The sequence below is a fragment of the Ciconia boyciana genome, chromosome 15, assembly GCF_034638445.1.
Source record: "Ciconia boyciana chromosome 15, ASM3463844v1, whole genome shotgun sequence".
NCBI lineage: Eukaryota > Metazoa > Chordata > Aves > Ciconiiformes > Ciconiidae > Ciconia > Ciconia boyciana.
Window position 1 is genome coordinate 14,355,387 of NC_132948.1, and position 20,070 is coordinate 14,375,456.

A 20,070-nucleotide genomic window follows, 5' to 3' on the forward strand; every position below is an offset into this window, starting at 1 on the left:
GACGATGTCTGCACGAGGCTTTCTATCCTCTTCCAGAAAACAAACCAACTCACAGATGTTAACTGCAGAGTCGTGTGTGAAATAACAGCCTGTTACCTTAATGCCCAGCTTCTTGCCTGAAACACGTTTGTTTTGTACAGTGTTTATGCAGAAAATTTTTTCAGACACCCAAGACAGTTGTGATTACTCACCTTAATGTTCAGCATTTATCCATACCTATCTCACGGTAGTTAACATATGCAAGTCAGCCAGGCTTAGCAAATCTTTGCCCTTTTCTACATTATTGATCTGACATTTCCTCTGGAGTATTTCAACTGAGAATTAAATTAACACCGTATCTATGGACATTACCTAGTTAAAACAGACCAGCTGCATAGACTGGCACACCCCTTGTTCAGTCAATCACAATTCTTCCTTTTATTAATTCATGAAACCTTGTTGTTATTTCTTAAAAGCGGAAGATGCCATTAGTAATGCTAATGAAAACTACCAGGCTCATTACGCCCGGCACTCTCCAGACAGCCCCGAAAGAGCACTCTCCATCCTACGGAGGCCTCATTCTGCAATTCTCAGGCAATAATAACGTGTTGTTTGCTTTTCGTCAGACATGTTCTCGGAGAAGATATGCCTAGCCATTAACTGTGTCATGACCAGACGTACCAGACCACTGCTGAATTTGGGGCGTCTCCAGGGGTCCCCTGCAATAGCCCCTCATTAGTCCTGGCACCAAGGAGAAGACAGCATGGGTGTGAAAGGCATCGTCTCAGCTCTTTCCCTCGCTTCCCATGTTCTCTTTTCAAGCTTAAACCCAGTTATTTCCATGGTTAAATATTCATTTTTCCCTTTTGCTTTTATGTCACGGAAATGCCATCTAAGGATCAGCAGGGAAAACAAATGACTTAGGAAAGGCTGTTTGGCCTGAGGAAGAGGTTCCTCGGCATAGACTCAGCCACCTTCCCGGATTTACAGGGCTTGCTTTGGTATTTAATAAAGATTGCTGTTCTGAAAATAAAGAGAAACATCTGCTGCCTTGTAAGTGTCTGGCCTGCTTTAACAACCTTTGTTTTTCCTTCTTAAGAGAACAGTTTGGATTGATTAAGACTCAAGCAAGTATTTTATACTTTGATACATCCCCAGCTTGTTGAAATCTTACCTGAAACCTTAAAAAAAAACCCAACCTACCAAAACAAAGTACATTAAATGCAAGTCTGGAGGACACGTGAAGGCCCAGAGACTTCAAAGAAGCACTTTCAAGGCTGAAGACTGGATCTAAAGACCCTCATATTGCCCCAGCCACAAAGGAGGCCTTCAGCTGGGGGCTGTCAACACGCTGCGCTCAGCCTGGGGCTTCACGCGCACGAAGCCCTGCTGCAGCCGAGGGGAGCCCCAGTTTGTACACACACGCACACGAGCCTCATAAAGACTAAGCCAGGGTAAGATCTCCAGGCTTGATCTTACCTTGGTATTCTCCAGGTAAGATCTCTCTGGCTGGTCTTCTACCCAGCTGAAGAGCAAAGCATCCAAGAGCTACGTGCTGCCAGACGACTTAGAGATGTCACGGGAGGAACTGAGGATGCTCTAACCCCTGCAGAACTAGGTCTTCAGAGTGAAACAAGATGAGTTTTCAGTTTGAGTAATGATAGTAAATACAGAATAAAGAAAACAAATCTAAACTGATGCTTTTTATAACATATAAAGCCCTGAACAGGAATCAGTGCAGACTTGTTGGCTCCAAGCATGAAATACCTGTAGGTAAATAAAAATCCTTATGCCACGTGTATTGCCCTGGGTTATTCCTCCATGGAATATCTAAAAAGAGGTTTTTGGCTGTAAGATTTCACTTGCTTCTTTTAAACTCTTTTACTTTTCATTTGCAAAAAGGAAAGCTGCGATAGCAGATGATAAATGTTAATGTTGGTAAATGCACTGTGCTGGGTAAAGTCCTGTAGCATTCAGGCAGACGATGGCTCTCTGTAAAAGCGTTTCAGCGGTGCAGATAAACCCAGTGGAGATCAGGCGTAGGGCAGGTTCGATGCTGGTACATGCTCCAGGTTGCTGCTCTGCACCCCATCGGGGCAAGGGATCAAGCACACGCAGCAAGCGAGTACAGCCTCTGAGCTGTAGTGAGAGACAGTCCTCGTGCTGAGAACTCACCACCTGAAGAGCCCTGCGCAGCAAAAAAATCTTCTCCATTTCAGAGATAGGGAAATGATGCGCTACACTTCCTCGCGCAGCTTAGCTGGTGCAGTTTAGCAATAATCCACCTCGCTGCTTCTAGCAAGGATAAAAAATCCTTGCCCCTATGCACCCGAAGCTTCCAGTTACGTCAAAGCATGGGGTACATTTTGTAACGTGGACAAACTATGCACTGGGGCTTGTGCTGGGACCACTCAGCTCCTTTCACTTGTAAGAGGAGATAGGTAAAGCTCAGGTCTCCAGAGGTACGAGGCAGATGCATTCTCCCCTGCGCTGCCCAGCTACAGCCACCCCCAGCCCCCTGCGCGGCGAAAGGCAGGCAGACCCCTGGCCGGGCACATCGCCTCCCACCCACCGCCGGCACCACCCTCACCCGGGCCCTCGACACTTTCTTTCCCCCGATGACTGTCCCTGTGTTAGCACAGACATTTAAGTCATTCCCCTTCCTGTAGTTTAATTGCTGAAATTACGTTACAGGACTGGAGAAGGACATAAAACCTCTGGAAACGTCACAACACGCACCCGTGATCCACTTCTCTTTGTAAAGAAGAAATCACTCCAGGTCAGCTTCTGCACAGCCAGTTTATTCAGCCAAGACAAGAGAGTTGTTGGAGCAAATAATGGAGGAATAATACGATAAAACACAATATTAGCAATAACTGCTTTTACAGATGGGCCTTTGAATGAGATGTGCTCGGCGTGCTGCATGTGCCCCACTTACTGTCGTTTTCTTGCTCTGAACAGATCTGCTGAAGATTTGAGCCCTAATCTGTGCAATGTAACATTATCTACAGCGTTTGTATTTGTATGCTGATCCTCTGTAGTTAGACGTAGGCTGTGGCTCCCAGGGGGACTCCCTAACACAATTTGATCGTGTCTGTTCCAAATAACTGCACGCTAGTTTTTACACAGAGAGAAGGTTTTGTTTTTCTTTTTAAAAATAGTAAGAAACCAACTGATTTTTAGTGCCTGACCGTGATGCTCCCCCTGGATTTCAGCACTGCAAAGCAGCAAAGCCATCCACCGGCTTTGCCAAAGGGCCTCATCCAGGTGCCCAAAACAAAGCGCACAAAGTCTCTGGTCACTGCTGTGAAAGCTGCTCGAGGGTGCCCGTCCCCGGCGCGGCCAGGCTGCGGGCGGGGGGAAGCTGGCACGGCACCACGTGAGCTGCAAGCCACGCTCTGCGACCTGGCAGGCAGCGGCTGCTCACATGAGCAGACTTCATGATCAGGCCATAATTCACACACGATTACGGAGACAGTCGAATTATGCTGAGCACAGAGCAGATCCCCAGCTGATGTGAATCAGTGAGAGTCCACAGGCTCATTCATACCCCAGCCCAAGATGAGACGTCTCTGAATCACTGCACCGAAAATGCACGAAGCCAAGTGCAGACCCTAAACTGTTACCAACTAATGTTGGTTTTTTTAATATGCTCAAAATGAAACAGTTCATGTCAGGAGCGTTATCCTGAAAGGGAAGACCACCTGCTACTCCTGTGGTCACAGTCTCCCTTTTTCTTTATATTGGGCTTCTGACTCCTTAATCTGCTGTGGAATGTCATTTAATTAAGCATTTTCAGGGTTCACTCCAGGCCGTGGGATTATGCTGTAAGCAGGCAACGCTGGCCTGAAGTTGCGATAATTAAGGCCACGAAGGACAGCTTGGCACATTGTCTAATCAGGGAGCCAACACAAATATGCCAGAGCTAGTACTAAATATTTCCATGGTAGAAGCATTCAGACTTACTAGATTGGGTTTCCCCTAATCATACAGGGAATAGAGAAATAAAAACAAAGTGTTAAAAAAAACTTGCAATAAAAGGAAAACGTTAGAAACATTCTTGACGCTACAGCACCTGCCCAGGTTTATAACCTTTTAATAAGGGATTACTGTACACTAGAGGTAGGAAGAGCCGGCCAGCGTGCGGCACTGCTCTCTTCTGCACCCCAGCCCCAAACCGGACCTCAGCCCCTGGACTCGTGAGCAGCTCTGCGAGGTCAAACCCTCTCGCTAACGGGAATTAGTGCAGTCATGCTGACCCAAGGGAGCGGCCGTGATTCCCGTCGGCGGAGCTGCCAGCATGCCACCGGGGCCAGCCGTGCCCGTCCGCGCAGCAGCTCGCCTTGACGTCCGCTCAGCTGAAGCGGAGCGTGGGCCAGGGCCGCAGCTGCCGACGCTGGCGCCTTTCCACCAGCTCCACAAAGCAGCCGCTTCCTTCAGCGCAGGGCGTCACGGCGAGCGGGGCAGCCGGGTCCTTATAGCACAGGTTGGGCAGCCTGGGGGAAGTAAAAGAAGAAATGGCCTCCTCAGGGCGCAGCTATGTTCGCTTGCCACGTACCTCTGGGCAGTCATTTACTGCCCATCCATGTCTCCAGGAGGCCCAAGCACACTCATGGTTCACACGAAGCAAAACCACCTCCTCCTCCCGCACTGCGGATGCAGAGGCGTTTCTTGTATTCCTGCCTTCACTTCTTACCTTCAGCTCCAGCGGAGTTGCCCAGACCGCTCCCTGGGCATCACCTCTTCTCCCAACTGTTCCCCATTCTCTCCTTCCCACTCCCATCCTGTGCTCCACACCGTTAGATCACGCAGATTCAGGCAAACGCCTGTGGAAAAAGACAGAAAACCTCAGCACGTGAGACCACTGCCCACCCGGCAAGTTTCCATGCTGGTGATAGCCAGTGGCCACCCAGAACCCGGCGCCGATACCCACCCGCTCCCAGCCGAGAGTTCACGCGTGGGCACCGCCTTCAGGCATTTCGCCTGCTCCCCGCTCCTCCCATGGGCTGGGAATTTACACAACACGGCACTTCTCTTTCTTACTGATAATCCTGTCTGCTCTCCCAGCTTGCTTGGGTTTCTTATATATTGACAGAGGTTTGCTTTATCCTTCAACGTGCTTAAACAGATGGGTACAACCAGCTCGGCTACCTGCTTGAAAGTCTGTGTTATGGTTATATTAAGAATGCTTACAGAAATTTCTTTGAAAATTAACATCAGCGTGACACTGCAGTTTTGGTTTCAAGGCTTTCTATTGTTTCCAGTATTGCCAGACACGAAAAGTTCATATAATACGACAACAAAGTTTAGGGCATTACAAAGGAAAAGGAGGAATGACACATTCAATTCAATTCAACCAGTGTGAATATGAAAAGATGACAAAAAGGCTTGTTAAAAAAAAAAAAAAAAAAAAGAGAGAGAGACATATAGGAGAGTGCTGTATATCGTAGGCATAATTTCAGGTAATAGCCTGCCCTGGTTGCTAACCTGCAAGTTTTATGGGCCAGGGAGAAAGCTGTGTCCCCCTGATTGTAGAGCACCCAGCACAAACAGGGCTGTGGTCTTGGTCAGATGCAGCAGCGGCTCGCGTAGCTGCGATTCAAACGGAGCCTTGCAGGAGCCAGGTCATTCTCCTCCTTTTATGTGCACCTGAGCAAAATGCGAACCAGACTTGAAATAAGCAATATTCTTCCCTTTTGTTTTCTGTCGAGCGGGCCACGGAGCCGATGATAGCTTCAGGGCTGCGAAAGCAGCGTGACTTCCCCCAGCGCCTCCTCATTAGAAACGTCTCCTGAAACACGCTCGGTGTCATATCCATTTAGTGTCAGGTGACAGGCATTTTCTGCTGTAACATTCACTTTAACAGTGGTATTATTACTTTTACTTGAGTGCTTTGATTTAAGCCACAGGAGATGTCACAAATTAGTGTTTACAAAACTTAACACGAGGGGGCTGTCAGTACTTGCTTGAAGACAAGGATTTAGACAGTTGAGACCCCATTGCGGAGGTAGCAGACTAATTACAGGAGCCGGGGTACAGAAGGATTCCAGGCCTAAGTGCCACCTCAAGCAGAAGTGAAATTAAAGATGCTCAGAGTGCAGGTCAGAGGCACACGGGACTGAACCCCCTCTTTTGGGTTTTTTTCCGTTGTTTTTTTTACACATAGTGCAAAACGGAATTAAAAGAACGGAGTGAAAGAGTCCAGCTCAGCGTGGGAGCCGCTCCATCTGCTTACAGCAACGTCCATCCTGACACTGCCCGTTACATACACGAACGCACTTAAACCGTAAGCGTCTCTCAGCTAACCTTAGTCATACAATGGCACTAGAGTTATGTGTTGCAAGGGAACAGATTCCAAGAGGGCTTGAATAAATAAATTGCCTGGTGATTCAAGGAGGAGATACAAATTCTTCTATGATCCCAGAATTCACTGATATTACCTGTTAGTTGGGAGATTTTGTTTTCTAGCGGTTAGCTATCGAAGTGGAAGGAATCTATTTTGCATTTGTGAAAGTCTGAAAAATATATTTAATTGCTATGACTAATAACCTGTCAGGAAAAATGCAAATTTGATGAGTTTGATATTCAAAATCCTTCAAAGTAGAAGTACAGAAGACATCAGTGTGCAGAGGAATGCAGAGTATCCCTTAGAAACACGACTTTTCTAAGAGGCCCTTCAGAGCAGCAAGGTATTCCCGTCTTCACCATTAACAAACAAAAACGTGCTCCTAAAACCACTCTAGCATTAATTCCGGCTGGCCCCAGCAACGAGAAGTTTTATACGAGTGCAGACGTCTTTGCGAAATGAACACACCGTCTCAGAGCCGCCAACGCAGCGGAAGGTCCCGTCAGAAATCTCCTCTCCAGCCTTTCATCATGATTCATTGTGCCGTTCAGTGCAAGTCACAAGCTACAAAATTGCATTATCGGTACAGCTCTTTTTAATCAATTCAAGGTACTGATGTTTAAATATCTCCTGCACTAAAAAGCTATTGCTGTTTAGACCCAATTTTTTTTTTTAATGAAATCATTACAACATTCTCATAATTGCTTATCTCTCGGAGAAAGATAACGCAGACACAGCTGCTATTTCAAAGGACATTTCGTACATGTAGCTCAGTCACATCTGAAATACGGCAGAGATTCTCTCTAATTCAGGAACGTATTTATTGCTGACTGCATCGTGTGACAGCGCTGCAGCCTTAGTTACACTCACAGCAGAGGTATTTGTACACTGGGATTTGCCTAAGGACTTCTTCCTCTGCTGGGCCCCAGTTCAGCAAAACATTGCAGTAGTGCTTGAGACCACGCTCGCTCAAGGGATTTACTGAAGACGGCTGAGCACCTCTCTACTGGCTTTGGGGAGCTGCTTTCCTCTAGATGTTCCTCCCAGCCAGCCACGCAGAGCACCTCGTACCTGCCCCACCAGCCACCTCCGCTCGGCACGGGTGGGTTCAAACCTCGGCATCGCCCCCGCGCTCGCCCTTCGAGCCACAGGCCCGCCTCTTTAATGGAAAACCTCAGGAAAATATCTGTGTGGCAGATAAGGTCACATAATGCTGCTGGGGTCAACAGCAATCTCTATCTATCTGGATCTTAAAGAGGAAATATGACCTTGCCTTGAAATTTAATATCTCCCTTGTCCGCAGGTCAGCCAGTGCTTCCTTCTGTCTATAAAAGGGGATGTTGCTTCCCCACCTGGCGAAGCAAGGCTACTTCTCTGCGAGTGCTCCAATACCAGTGGCCAGGACCAGGACAGCATCCACGGATCAATACACTCAGTCTTGTTATCAGTGGGATATTGACCCCCACAGCGTCCCCTGAGAGCGTCTCTCCCATACTGGCATCCTGTTTTCCCCTGAGTGTCTGGCCCCGTCCTGGCTCTCAGCCCAGCAGGGAGGGGATGCTCTCCCGGGCGGCTGCACCCCTGCACGCAGCAGCATCCCCCGAGAGGGTCCCCAGAGCATCTCCCGTCTCCCGGGGAGCAGGCTAACTCCATACCAGCGCCCTTTGATGCACCGTCTGCGCTAGCGAGTACGTTTGGAGGCTCCATGAGATAGTAATTCACATTTCAATCAGTGATTAGAGACCCCAGGAGCCTTCCAGGAGCCGAGATTACCCACCACTTCGCAAGTAATTTACTGCCCTTAGTCTGATGTGACCCGAGATACAGATGTCCAGCTCCATAGTACGCGCTCCTCAAGGCACGGACCTTGCCTGTGTGGCCAAACACTTCCTCCCATTCTTTCCCACAAGCAGGAACAGAGCTGTGCGCCACAGTGCCCAAGCACCAGGTCTGGGAACTCCTAAGACACGATGGACCATCAAGATCATCCATCTTCCATGAAGTACAGGTCATAGGGCTTCCAAAAATTAATGCCGGTGGAAAAGCAGAGACATCTCTTAGGAAAACACACCTCCGGACATCACTATTGCTAGTACTGGAGAACCCACCGGTGCTTGTGTTGTTCCAGTGGTTAATTATCTTCACTCTTAAAAATGTGCACGCTTTTTCCCCTGACAGAAAGCTATGCCAACAAATTAGTCAAGCTAATCAGTGCCCTGACTCACTAGCTAACATCTAAGAACAAGAGAAAGAGATGAGATAAAATACATGGGTAATACAGCTTCTAGAAAGCTACAGATAAAAATACCCTGAAAACTAGGTTAAATTACCAGGAAGATAAAGCACATTAGAAAACAGGAAGGTATGAATCAATAATTTACATTTCAGAACAGTTACTCAGACATTTACAAGAGCTTTTAAACGCCTGTCTCCCTCATCCCTCCCCAAAACGTGACCCTGCCAATGATCCCCAGCAATTTCCTCAGAACCGAAGTAACTCTTACAACCGCTTGAAATTTTGCTACACAGGAACATGGCAAGTGAATGGAACGAGAGAAAATACTGGGGGGAGGAGAGGATCCAGGCTCTCACCTGATTGCGACTGTTGCCACCACCACAGTACGGTGATCTCCCACCACTTATAATTTAAATAAACTCCTAATGCAGTTCTACTGCTAAACATGGTACTTAATAACACAAAGGCTCCCTGACGCCATTAACACAGCTGGACTGCCAGCTCTGAAATGTCAGCTTTCTTCCCTCCTTTGCGAAAGCTTTACTGTTAATTTTGACATCTGGTTTTTAGTGAGATGTATTTCTTGCAGAGCAAATGCACACTGACAAATCTGGGGCCCTCTGTGTATTTTGGTAAATTGCAATCCATTATGAATATATATCTTCCTATAATGAAATGTTAGCTTTGCAGTTGTAATGCAAGCTGTCCAAGTATCTGGTGGGAACATTTAATAACAATAATATTTTGCTGGGGATAACACAGCTACCTCATTTAGCTATTCCTAATACACCCTCCTGGATGAGTTTTTCCCCCTGATTATTAACAGTTTAATAGTACACAGGTGAAAGCAAAGGTGATATTGAGATAAAAAACGGCCCTGGCAGCTCAGAGCCTCTCTGCAGAGGAAGCAGAGCATTGACATGTCTGCAGCGGTTCCCACTGGGATCTTGCTGACAGCAAACATCACGGATCGAGACAGTCCTAAGAGGATGCACAGCTCAATTACTGCACACTGTGCACCTCTGAGCCTGGTTTGGGGGCCTGGCCACACCTCCCGAGGACCTGGGGGCTGTGATGGGTGCACTGAGCACCTCCTTCCCATGGGGAAATACGCAAGGCTGGTGGAAAGCGTTCCCTGCGCCTGCTTTCCAGCACCGCACAGAAAGAGCCCTCGCTCTTTGAGGTGATAAACTACCTTCCCACCCCCCATTTAGCCCAAAAGATTCTGAACACAAAGTTAGCAGATCCTGATGCAAAGGATCACCTCTGTCCCAGGGGGGTTTACTGAGCCTGTGGGGTACGCTGGAGACCGGGATGCTGCAGAAGCCCTGCACGCCCAACGCAGCACCGGCGAGCCTGCGAGCTCGCTGCGGCGCAGGACTGTGCCTTCACACGCTGCTGCCAAGCAATTCTGCACCAGCAGCTGAAGCGCTGCTTGCAGTCAAGGCAGGCAAATACTCTGGGCTGCATTTAGGCCTGACCTAAACTGAGATCCACTTGCATCAGTTGGCTCACTTTGACTTGGCCCTGGATATGTATTCCAGTAAATCATCTCCTGTCAACGGGACAATCTTCCAAAGGACTTAGTGGCAGTCTGGTGGCACGCTCCCTCCCATTTCAGTGGGGCTGGCTGCGTTCTGCTGACTTAGATGAATATCTGGTGACAGGAACGATCAGCAATGCTTTGTCTTGCAAGATCGCGTTGCTGAAGCGCAAGTCTCCAACAAACAGCAAGTCAGCACAGAGCTGCCCTCCCCAGCTGGAAACGCGGCTCCGGGCCTTGCCCGAAGGCAGCCCGCAAAGGCAGCGCTTCCAGGCAGCAAGTGCCGAAAGTCCCGAGCGAGCGTCTGGGCTCTGCCTGCAGCCAGCACGCCTGCAGGAGTGAGCTAGTCGAGAGCATGAGGTTGCAGTGGTGCGCTTCAGACCCGCAGGAGAGATGATAAAAAACAGAATCGAGATCTGTACAGCGCACAGACCCAGATACTTAAAATACCACGCTCAGGCAACGCTGGTCTCAGATGCGCACACGCCAGCCCCGGGGCCAGGGAGAGGAGAGCGGACCAGGAGAGCACCCTGGAAAGTCCAGCTGACTCAGCTGTTCAGCAAAGTTAGTCAGAAGCTTTCTGAGCACAAGCAAGTTTGCAAAGCAAAGAGCAAGCACCAGCATGGCAGATCCGGCTCTCAGCAGCAGGCTGGAAACCTGGCTGCCCCCTCTATTTAGCATCACGTGCTTGTGCTGTGTTGCAAAGTTATTTAACTTAGCCCAAAACTTCAGGAATATCTGACTCTACCTGGTAGCAAGGATTCTGTCAGAAAAAAATAAAAAGGAGACAGCAGTTGAGTAAATCATGGCAAGTTATGACAAAAATAAATCCACAGTGAGGCCTAGACACCAGATAAACAGACCAAAGAGATATTTAGACACAAGCATAATTTGTAATCCCATTCGTTCCACAAGAATTGCTCTCTATTTTAAATTATATAAAACAAAAATAAATTATAGCATCTAGAAAGAGAACCTCAAAAAGTCATTATAACTTCTGATGCTGTTTATAATCAACAAAAACGCACATCCGTAGCAGGGAGAAGGCAGCTCAGCCACACGGGGTGCTAGAATTACCTAGGATTTATGAGCAGGCTTGGTGTGGGGCAGAGGGGGGGTTCCCCCAAAGCTCTGCGTGCAGACTGTACACAGCGGCCATGCAGAGCTTTACACGACAGGCTCATTGCAAATAAAGTCACAGGTCCTCATTTCTTCTAAACTGCTCACCGTGTTTTGCTCTAGCACATAAAATTCAGAGTGCTATCCAACACGTGTCAAGACTCCAGATATTTAAGTCTAGAAGGAATTAGGACCTAGGCTTTTTCATCTCAAATCAGTACCTTGTCCAGCTACTGGAACAGTCCTGATCCTAGTTAAAAAGAAGTTTGTACCATCTGTTATTACTGCCAAATTAATTATTATGCTATCTGATTGTATTGTATTTTAAAGGGCTGCTTCATAGGAGAGATGCAAAGCTCACAATGGAAAGACTTAACCGACATTAGGGATCTGGATCAGGCCCCTAGTGAGTGGAAGAGAATTAATATTAATTCTTAACTTTCCTATTTGAGCATGACGTGCCCCCAGGCTTTCTGCTTGTCTTAGCAGAAGCACTATCTCCTGTTTAGGCATGACAATATTTGTCAAGTGTAATGCTCATTAGTCTGCTGCGTGGTCAGGCTAGCAGTGTATAAACATTCTGAAAGATCAGGTAGGGACTAAAGGTCTGCTCTTTGTGGTCAATTATAGCCATCAACATTAATGATGCCACCACGGAGAGCTATGCAGGGAGAAGAGAAGTGCTTTTCCAAGGTTAGTCTTGACAACGTACCTTGGCTACAAGGAGCCGGCAATGAAAAATGTAGTGTGCACATGCAGCCTCCGTCTAACCCTCTCAGTGATTTATTTCAAGAATAGTCTAGTGGCTTCTTTTTTTAAAAAAAATACCTGAATAAAAGACAAGCTTTCTAACCTGAAGTGCATTCTCTTGTATTCTTCAGAATTCACATTGTTGATGATACTTAAACCTGATGTTTAATCAAAGAGAGAAAAAGCAGCACAGGGGCTGATGAAAGCTTCCCATTTCTGCCTTCGTTTTTGACTCTACATTTTCCCCCAAACCCTAGGATTTCCCAGCGAAGCTGAGATTTTGGCTCTATTTGCTTGGAGAGAGGTCTTGCCACAGTTTCTAAGTGAACTGGGAAAAACCATAAGGTTTATTTTCCCCCTCGAAAAATTCCATGTCTTTTTTTTCTTTTTAATTATTATTAAAATGGGGCTATAGGTTTGCAGGTCTCAAAAAGAGAAGGGTAAAAAGTTCACTTTAATTCTTACAGAAGCAGAAAGACTTGGCAATATTTAAAAATATTCCCCAAAGCAAAAAAACCAAAAAACCAACAACAAAAAAACCCACACTATTGCAAAACTACGGATGGATAATCATCCTCAACTGGCACCATCCCACTTACTACCACGGGAGAAGGACCACTCGTCAGCCCTCTGCTGCCAACCCATTGCAGGGCAGAGCTTCAGTGAAAGCATCATCAATGAAAGCAGAAATAGCATGAGCTTTTGAAATCCTTCTATAGATTCCCAAGCCTGCTGGAGCACTAGAAATACAAACGAGCGTGAGACAGCAATAGCATGTCCTGAAACCCCAGTGAAATTTGGCATAGGCATAACTGTCTCGATGAAACCTAACCACAGAGAACTAGTTAAGCGTGGATATTCCAATTAAAAAAATAAACCCCAAAATGCATCGTCCAGCGCTTCCCTAAGCAGGAAATTACTTAAGCACATGCTCAATTTTAAGCAGGACTTAAAAACATGTGTTTAAGTTTAGGACAGGTTTCATGTTTTGCTGAAGGAGGAGCGCTTTGATCAGAAACATCATTTGTTTAACCTGTGACCATTGATTTCAATTTAATTGGCATCCATCATCTTCGCCGATGCAGTGTAATAGAGCACTAATATCGGGGTCCTGGCCATGTTCCATTCATGTAATTGCATTTGTCGGCCTAAACAGAACCCTACATGTAAGGTTATTTATGTACTTGTCCACAGAGCAGACTGCACAGCAAACAGTAGCATTCAATATTTGATGTGTTCTCTAAAAAAGAAAACCGCATTTTCTGTAAGTGAGGTGTATCTCAGTCAGTAATTCAAACTCTCAGCATCCATGAAATCCTGCAATCCATTTATGCCTGCTTTGTAGAACTGACGTTTGCTTGGTGGTCTAAAGCCTTTTATTTTTCTCTTTTCCTTTCCAGCATGTGCTCTTGTACTTACCAGGGCACTTACAGTATTATTTAGGTTGCTGCCTGCGATATTTTCAAGCTACTAGAAGACAGTTTCTTAGACATTTTCATAATGTTTTGAAATGCTGATGAGGATTTAGCATTAAAATTAATGGCAGCCAGCCGTGGTCTTTCAGATGTGAAAGACTGTGCAGTATTTTCTGGGAAAAAAAGGGGGGGCAAGGGGGAGAAGAATGGAGATATAAATAGCCAGTCTTGCTTTTCTCCAGGCAGGATCCTTTTAATCATGTAAAATAGATTTTAAAGATTAAAGACTCTAGGCTCTGTTCTGCCTTTGCTCATGTCTCGTATCACCAATTTTTTGTATTTAATTTGAATGAAAAAGGACACACATGGTGTTTTCATTTGCGTTACCCCAAACTGGAATTTCCCCTTGAAGAACATAGCCCCTACCTCCTCTGCAGTGAGGAGAAAACCACCACATCTGGGTGGAACAACACAGAACAGGAGAAAAACCAATTCCAAATCATTACCCCACTTCTTGGACCTGGAACCAAGAGATTTTCTGAGATTCAATTTAGAGCTATGTCTTATAAGCTGAAAAGGAGACAGAAGAATTACTGGTCCAGCAGCTCTATCTGTATATGTATGAGCTGCAGTCCCAGATTTCATCCAGACATCGTCACACTGCACATGGAAAAACCTTCACTAATTGAAACAGGAGCATCAGCACCGGGAAGACTGACTGCCCTGGGGGCCAGAGATCTCTGTCCTGGTCAGAAAGTTCAGTGATACCAGGGGTGTTCCGCAAGAACTGCCGAAGGTGGAGCGCAGAGAGGAAAGGCCCAGCTCCACAGAGAAAAGGGGAATCAAAGTTCTCCTGCAGGAACAACGTGGCCTGACAAAAAGCCAGAGGAGATGCTGGGAGGACAGAGTAGGCCAAAGAACTAAAAATCTGGGGTAGAACAGACTGCCCATGCCCATCAACAGTCCATTGACAGAGCTGGAACCAAGAGGCTTCCTTCTTCTGCCACCGGCATGATAAACCCTGTTTTGCCACATCACTCCCTCTCACCGAGGCACACAATGCAACAGGAGTTGCATCTCAGCACAGGTTAGTCTTCATTCTTAAATTTACTTTTCTAAGGCCAGTTGCAGTCAATTCCTCTTGCACATTGACTGAAGTGTCCTTTCTCCACCTTGCACTCCTCAGACTTGCAGCTATAGTCCCACCTGGTTTCCAGTCGTGACTCTCTCCTGGAGCAGGAAGTCCCTCATCTCCTCCAAGAGTCTGAGGCCATCAAAAATCAATGCTGGAATGTATTAATTTTATTATTTGTACTTAGTTGTACTTCTCAAATGCAGTACAGGACATCCGGATAATTCTCCTTGATTACATTTATAAATACCCAGAGCGTCCTAACTTTGTTCCATATGCTAAAATATCGATGGCCTCATCAGCAAAGAGCATGGAGCCTTCCTTAGGCGAACACCTTAAGGGTCCTTAAGTCATCAGCTGTGAACAAGTATTCTTTCCACTAGATATTCTTTCATATTCATAAGCCAAAGAATAGAAAGGAAACAAAGGACACTGTTCATCGCATACAAACCAATAAATCTTCCTAAGGACATCTGGAATTCACCTTGAAACCCTGGCCAAACCTGAGACAGTTTTCTGGTGGGCTTCATCTCCGTGGGTTTGGAGAGTAGAGTCCTGTGTCCCACACAATCACTCTGCCACGCACATGGCCTACGGAAAGAGAGAGAGACGCAAGAGCAGAAAAGCAGCATTTGAAGGTAAGAAGCTGTCGCCGTTCTAAGCAGTGCCTTCTCGTTGGGACAGTATGGTTAGAGTGAAAATAAATGCATGCAACTATTACAAGAAGATAAAACACGTCTGTAATTGCAACGAAAGACTGTGTCTTGACAGCCCTGGAAATGAAAGTTCACAAAGCACATATAATGTGGGAAGTGTCAGCATAAACCTCCCACGGATGCCTCCACCAGCGTAGCCGGGGGACGAGGGCAGCCTGTTCCCAGTCTCCCGGCCTGCTTCTGCCTCTCTGCTGAAAGTGGCCACCAGCGTCTTCAATTAATTCCAGGTGGTTTTGTACCACAGGCACTGATCCACTTGGAGCTGAACCAAAACCACTCCCCTCGCTGCACAGATAGCGCACATACTCTGCTCACTTCCAGCCTGCAGATCTGTTTCAAGGTCCTGACCCTAGTTTTTAAAGCCCTTAATAGGCGAGGGCCTAATGAACCCTGGAGACTGCTGCTTATTCCACAATCCAAAGCAACAGCTGTGATTGCTCTGGGTGAGCAGGGCTGAGCGAGCTCAGGGTGAAACCCTCCTGGCTTTCCGCATCCAAGCCTCCTGCCACCAAAGTCTCAGCCCTGTCTTTTAACAAGAGCAACGTGCTCAGACCCTCGTCCGCAGTCCTGCTGCAGCCTTCTTCACTATTGCTGCTGCGGTATTCATTAGAAATTAGCACAAGATAAAGAAAAGCTGCATTTTAGAAAAAATAAGACATTTCTTCAGGTCTTTGCAGAAAACAGCCATGGTGAGACCATGTCCCCGAGAGCAAAGGGAGAAGGACACTTTTTCTTAAGTTATAGAAAAGCAGAGTCAGGAGAGAACTTGAGAGGTCGATAGCTCATCCCTGGTGGGCTCCAGCAAGGGGAGCTCAGGCACCAGAGCCCTGAGGGAGCAGCTCTGCCATTAGTAGGACCGGTCCACTTCGTGTCCGGAGCAGCACAGCCGGAGTCCTCACAACGTGACCCTTCCTAGCAAGTTTTGGGTGAGGCCGTGGCAGATGAAAGCAAAGGCAGCACTGTTTGTAGGGAATCTTTATGCTTGGTTAGGACAAACACACCATGCAGCTGAAAGAAGAAATTCCCCATTACTGATGTATTAATGCTCCCTGGTTTGCTTATCAGCCTTTTCTCACTCTTCCACATGCAGCCTGTGCTTTTTCTGCTATACAACTATGAATAGAAAGGCAGAATTAGCCAGCAGCTCAACGCCGGTTTGAAAGCTTGTCTTTGAAAGCTTGTTTCAAAGCTTGTTTGAAAGGATGTCTCCATCCTCCTTGCCACATGCTATTTCATACTTATGCATACAATATCAATACTTTCATACAATATCAACTTTAAAATAGATTAGAGGCTGATGAGCTGAAACCAATCCAGCTCATTACTCCTACAGCACCAGCACCGCTCTCCCCGTAGCCTTCCTTCTCCTTCATATCCACCCTCCCTTTGCCTCTTGTCCTCACCACCCGCGCTGTCCCTTCAGCATCAGCGTAAAGCACTTGCTCAGGCAGCGCGCTAAGCCACGGCAGGGTGCTTCGAGCAGGCACCTACACCTTCCAGTAACCCACCAAGCACAGCTGAAGCCCTTGTCTTGCCAAGCAATGCATCCCGCTGTTCCTAACCTTTGAACTTCAGCTGGTCACATCGGGTCGGGTCCTTTTAGACAGCACGTTCATCTGCTTTCATATCCTGCTCCGTTTTGTAAGTGCAGGTTCCTTCAAAAGAATAAGCAGTAATTACTGCAGCCACACCTATACTGGAAATGCCTGTGCAATGATCCGTAGTTCATGCCCACAAGAAAACAAAAGCTGTAAAGAACTAAGCATCCATTCACTCTGAACTTTGGTATCTGGTCCTTTTCTGCAGCAGGGACCTGATTCTTTGAAGCACTGAGCTGCCTTAGCCCCTGAGGGACTTGAGTATCTTCTCACACATGCAAATATAAATCAGAAGCCGCTCTACTGAAGGCAAGTGAATTATGCAGGTGTAACCTCAATGTGACAGAGAGGGCTCATGGATGTCAACAGAGACTGGAACAGGTGCCCTTTCATTTTTCACATGGTGATTTTTCATTTTCAGCCACTTGGTTTTGCACAGCTACAATAGCACATATACAGCTGTGATGCAATAGGACAGGATGGCTGATATTTAGGAGAAATCACAGGCTTAGATCAATGCACACTGCAGGTATTCAGCTGGAACCAAATGTGTTGGAAGCAATGTAAACCCCAGGGGGCTTGTTCACTAATCAATAAACACAAGGAATGTATGCCACTGAGTTATTGCTGCAGTGTTAATTGTAGCTATACAGGATTTTTTTTTTTTTTTTTTTTTGCATTGCTAAAGAAACAGACATCTTCAAGAACTATGGCTTTTACAAAACAGACACGGTATGAAAAATACATTTCTATTCACTCCTCTGATGTTTTCGACTTCAGGAAAACATATAACCTCATTAGAAGCTCTCAGTGCTGCTTCATGAAGGAGAAAGGGAAGTTCGTAGTGCTTCCAATGCCCTGGTTTACCACAAGTGACATTTAAGCAGTCACCTGGGGAAAAATCCCAATGGGAGCACTGACAAAGCTTACCATTTGAAAAAGGTCAGACCTTCTATTCCTGCTCTGAATAGATGGTGCTGACCTTAAAAACCTCCCAGTCTCAGTCCCCCTCCTCAAAAGCATATGATGGAGCAGTCAGCTAGGGCAATTCTACCCAGGAGGAGATGCAGGGCATCATTGCTCTGCAGAATTTTCTTATTCCTTGTTTTCCTCTTGACAAATTACAGATAAATCAACTCACCTGCGAGCAGGTGCTCAGGAGAACCAGCAGCACAGGCACCAGCGCAGGAGCCCCAGGCAGGGCACGGGCCGCAGCGGGGAAGAGAGTTGCCTCTCTCCAAGGTGACTGTCTTGAAAACAGATGGCAAAAATGCAATAGCATTCAAAACCCGGGTGGACAGGGCATTCTGCGTAAGTGTGATAGCAAAAGGGGGAGTCACAAAGACTAGCTTTAACCAAGGCAATTCAGAGCGGGAATTGCCATTTAGCAGCTCTGATTCAGCCTCTGGAAGAGCCCATTAGATACAGACACTACAAAAACTGGTCTTATTCAGCTGAAGTTAGCTTGGGGAGACCCCTCTCTTGTTTCACTGATTGAAGACCCCTCCTCACTCATCATTTATGTAGAGAAACAAAGGGCAGGCAGATGGAAAAATAATATTTCCACCCTGCAGATGGAAACTAAACCTCCGGTATTCCCTTGAGCACAAGGTCAGGGAAGGACCTCATAGCAGAAGTCAAACCCAGATTCATGAGGTTCTACCTCAGGACCTTAATTGTGAGTTCATCCTTCTTCCTGACGTGATCCTCTTAGTCTGAACCTGTAAGTATTCAGTGCTGCACACGCTAACTCCTCAACTTTACTGAGGATTGTCACCCTAGCAGAAGGCTGTCAGAGTAAAACTAGCACCACGCCAGGTAGCTGGATGCGAATACAGCTCCCTCCCCCCCATCAGCACGACTATCAGAGGCTGATCCTCCCCACGGGCTTCAGAAGAGCAGACTTCCGACTGAGTCATCCCGTGGGATGAAACAGGACAGCCCACAGTGGTAATCCCAAATGCTGCAGTATGCTAGAAAATCAGCCCCTAACTGCTGCAGTCATGAAAATACAATAAACATGCCCTATGATTCCATTTTTAGTCGCTTTTCAATGCAGCACTGCAGTTTGTCAGTTTTTCTTGTCCCAGCTGGAATAGATGAATTGCTGATGCTTTTTAGGACCATTGGCAGATGAGCACAATAGAAACATCGCTCAGATATTGATGACTAATGCACACAGAATGCTTCCAAAAAACTGTGTTGCCATCGCAGCTAAACAAAGTGTACTAAATTAACATCCACATGGAAGGAGAGGAGCTCATTTCCATATATTCAGCATTTAAATGAACCTATGGCACCACTGCAAAACTCAGCTGAAACCAAAAACTGGCCATAGTTCTCTTTAAAGTTTCATAGACCTCCATAACCCTAACTCAGGTTTCAGGTTGGCAGCAAAGCCTGGAATATCTCACAGGGTTTGGGATTTCATTATAGAAATTTCTAGCAGCTACTAGGAGAGCTCCTCTTGGGTGACAGACCTACAGGCCTTTAGATACTGTCCTCACTTGAAATTATCGTTGCCTTGCTGTAAAAGTAACATGTATTACTTGTAAGGCACAGTCCAGCACATTTCAAAGCTCACAGAAGTCTGTTACCAGCTCAAATGGATTAGATCAGCTTCTTCATGGGAAACCTCCTGGACGGTTTTCCCTCTAGGACTGGAAGTAATCTGCTTGAGTACAGCACAAGCCAGGGCTAACCTGCAGAGGTAGAAAATCCTTCCAATGGCTGAAAATGCCCCTGCCAAAAGAATTGAAAGCACAGAAAAGAGAACCTAATTTAGATTGGGAAAAAAAAAAACAAACCCAAACCAAAAAAACAGAAAACAAACCAACAACCAACACATCTAACAGCAAGACAGTGGGGCTAACAGACTACTAAAGCAAAAGGAAGAGCCCTCTGTCTGGAGCAGGACTAAGGAGATGACTCACAAAGGAGTTCTGTTGCTGTCATCTCTGACTAAACCTTCTACTGAAGTCCAGACACCAAATGATCTGACTCGATGGGAGTTAGAGCAGTCGGGGAGTCAGCACTCCCAGCTCCCGTTCCCAGCTCTCGCAGTCATTTGAGCGCTCCTACACAAGTGATCCATCCACTATAAAATTACAAGCAAAACCCAAAATTCTTTCCTGCCTTGTGTGCTCTTAAACTTCCTACTACGACAATAACAAAACTTGTATATGCAAAAGCAGAACATAGACCGTTTCAAGCCTGAGACACAGCGCTGCTTGTTT

At 46.5% G+C, this 20,070-nt stretch overlaps 1 long non-coding RNA gene across 1 annotated transcript; it reads right to left on the minus strand.

Moving 5' to 3' along the window:
- Nucleotides 1-2,794: 2,794 nt before the first annotated feature.
- Nucleotides 2,795-19,699, minus strand: LOC140659957 (uncharacterized). Its single transcript, XR_012045276.1, has 6 exons — nucleotides 19,679-19,699; nucleotides 19,432-19,576; nucleotides 17,976-18,084; nucleotides 16,799-16,891; nucleotides 4,676-4,805; nucleotides 2,795-4,475 (listed from the first exon to the last, which is right to left on the minus strand). It is a non-coding gene; the product is annotated as an uncharacterized lncRNA (long non-coding RNA).
- Nucleotides 19,700-20,070: the final 371 nt, after the last annotated feature.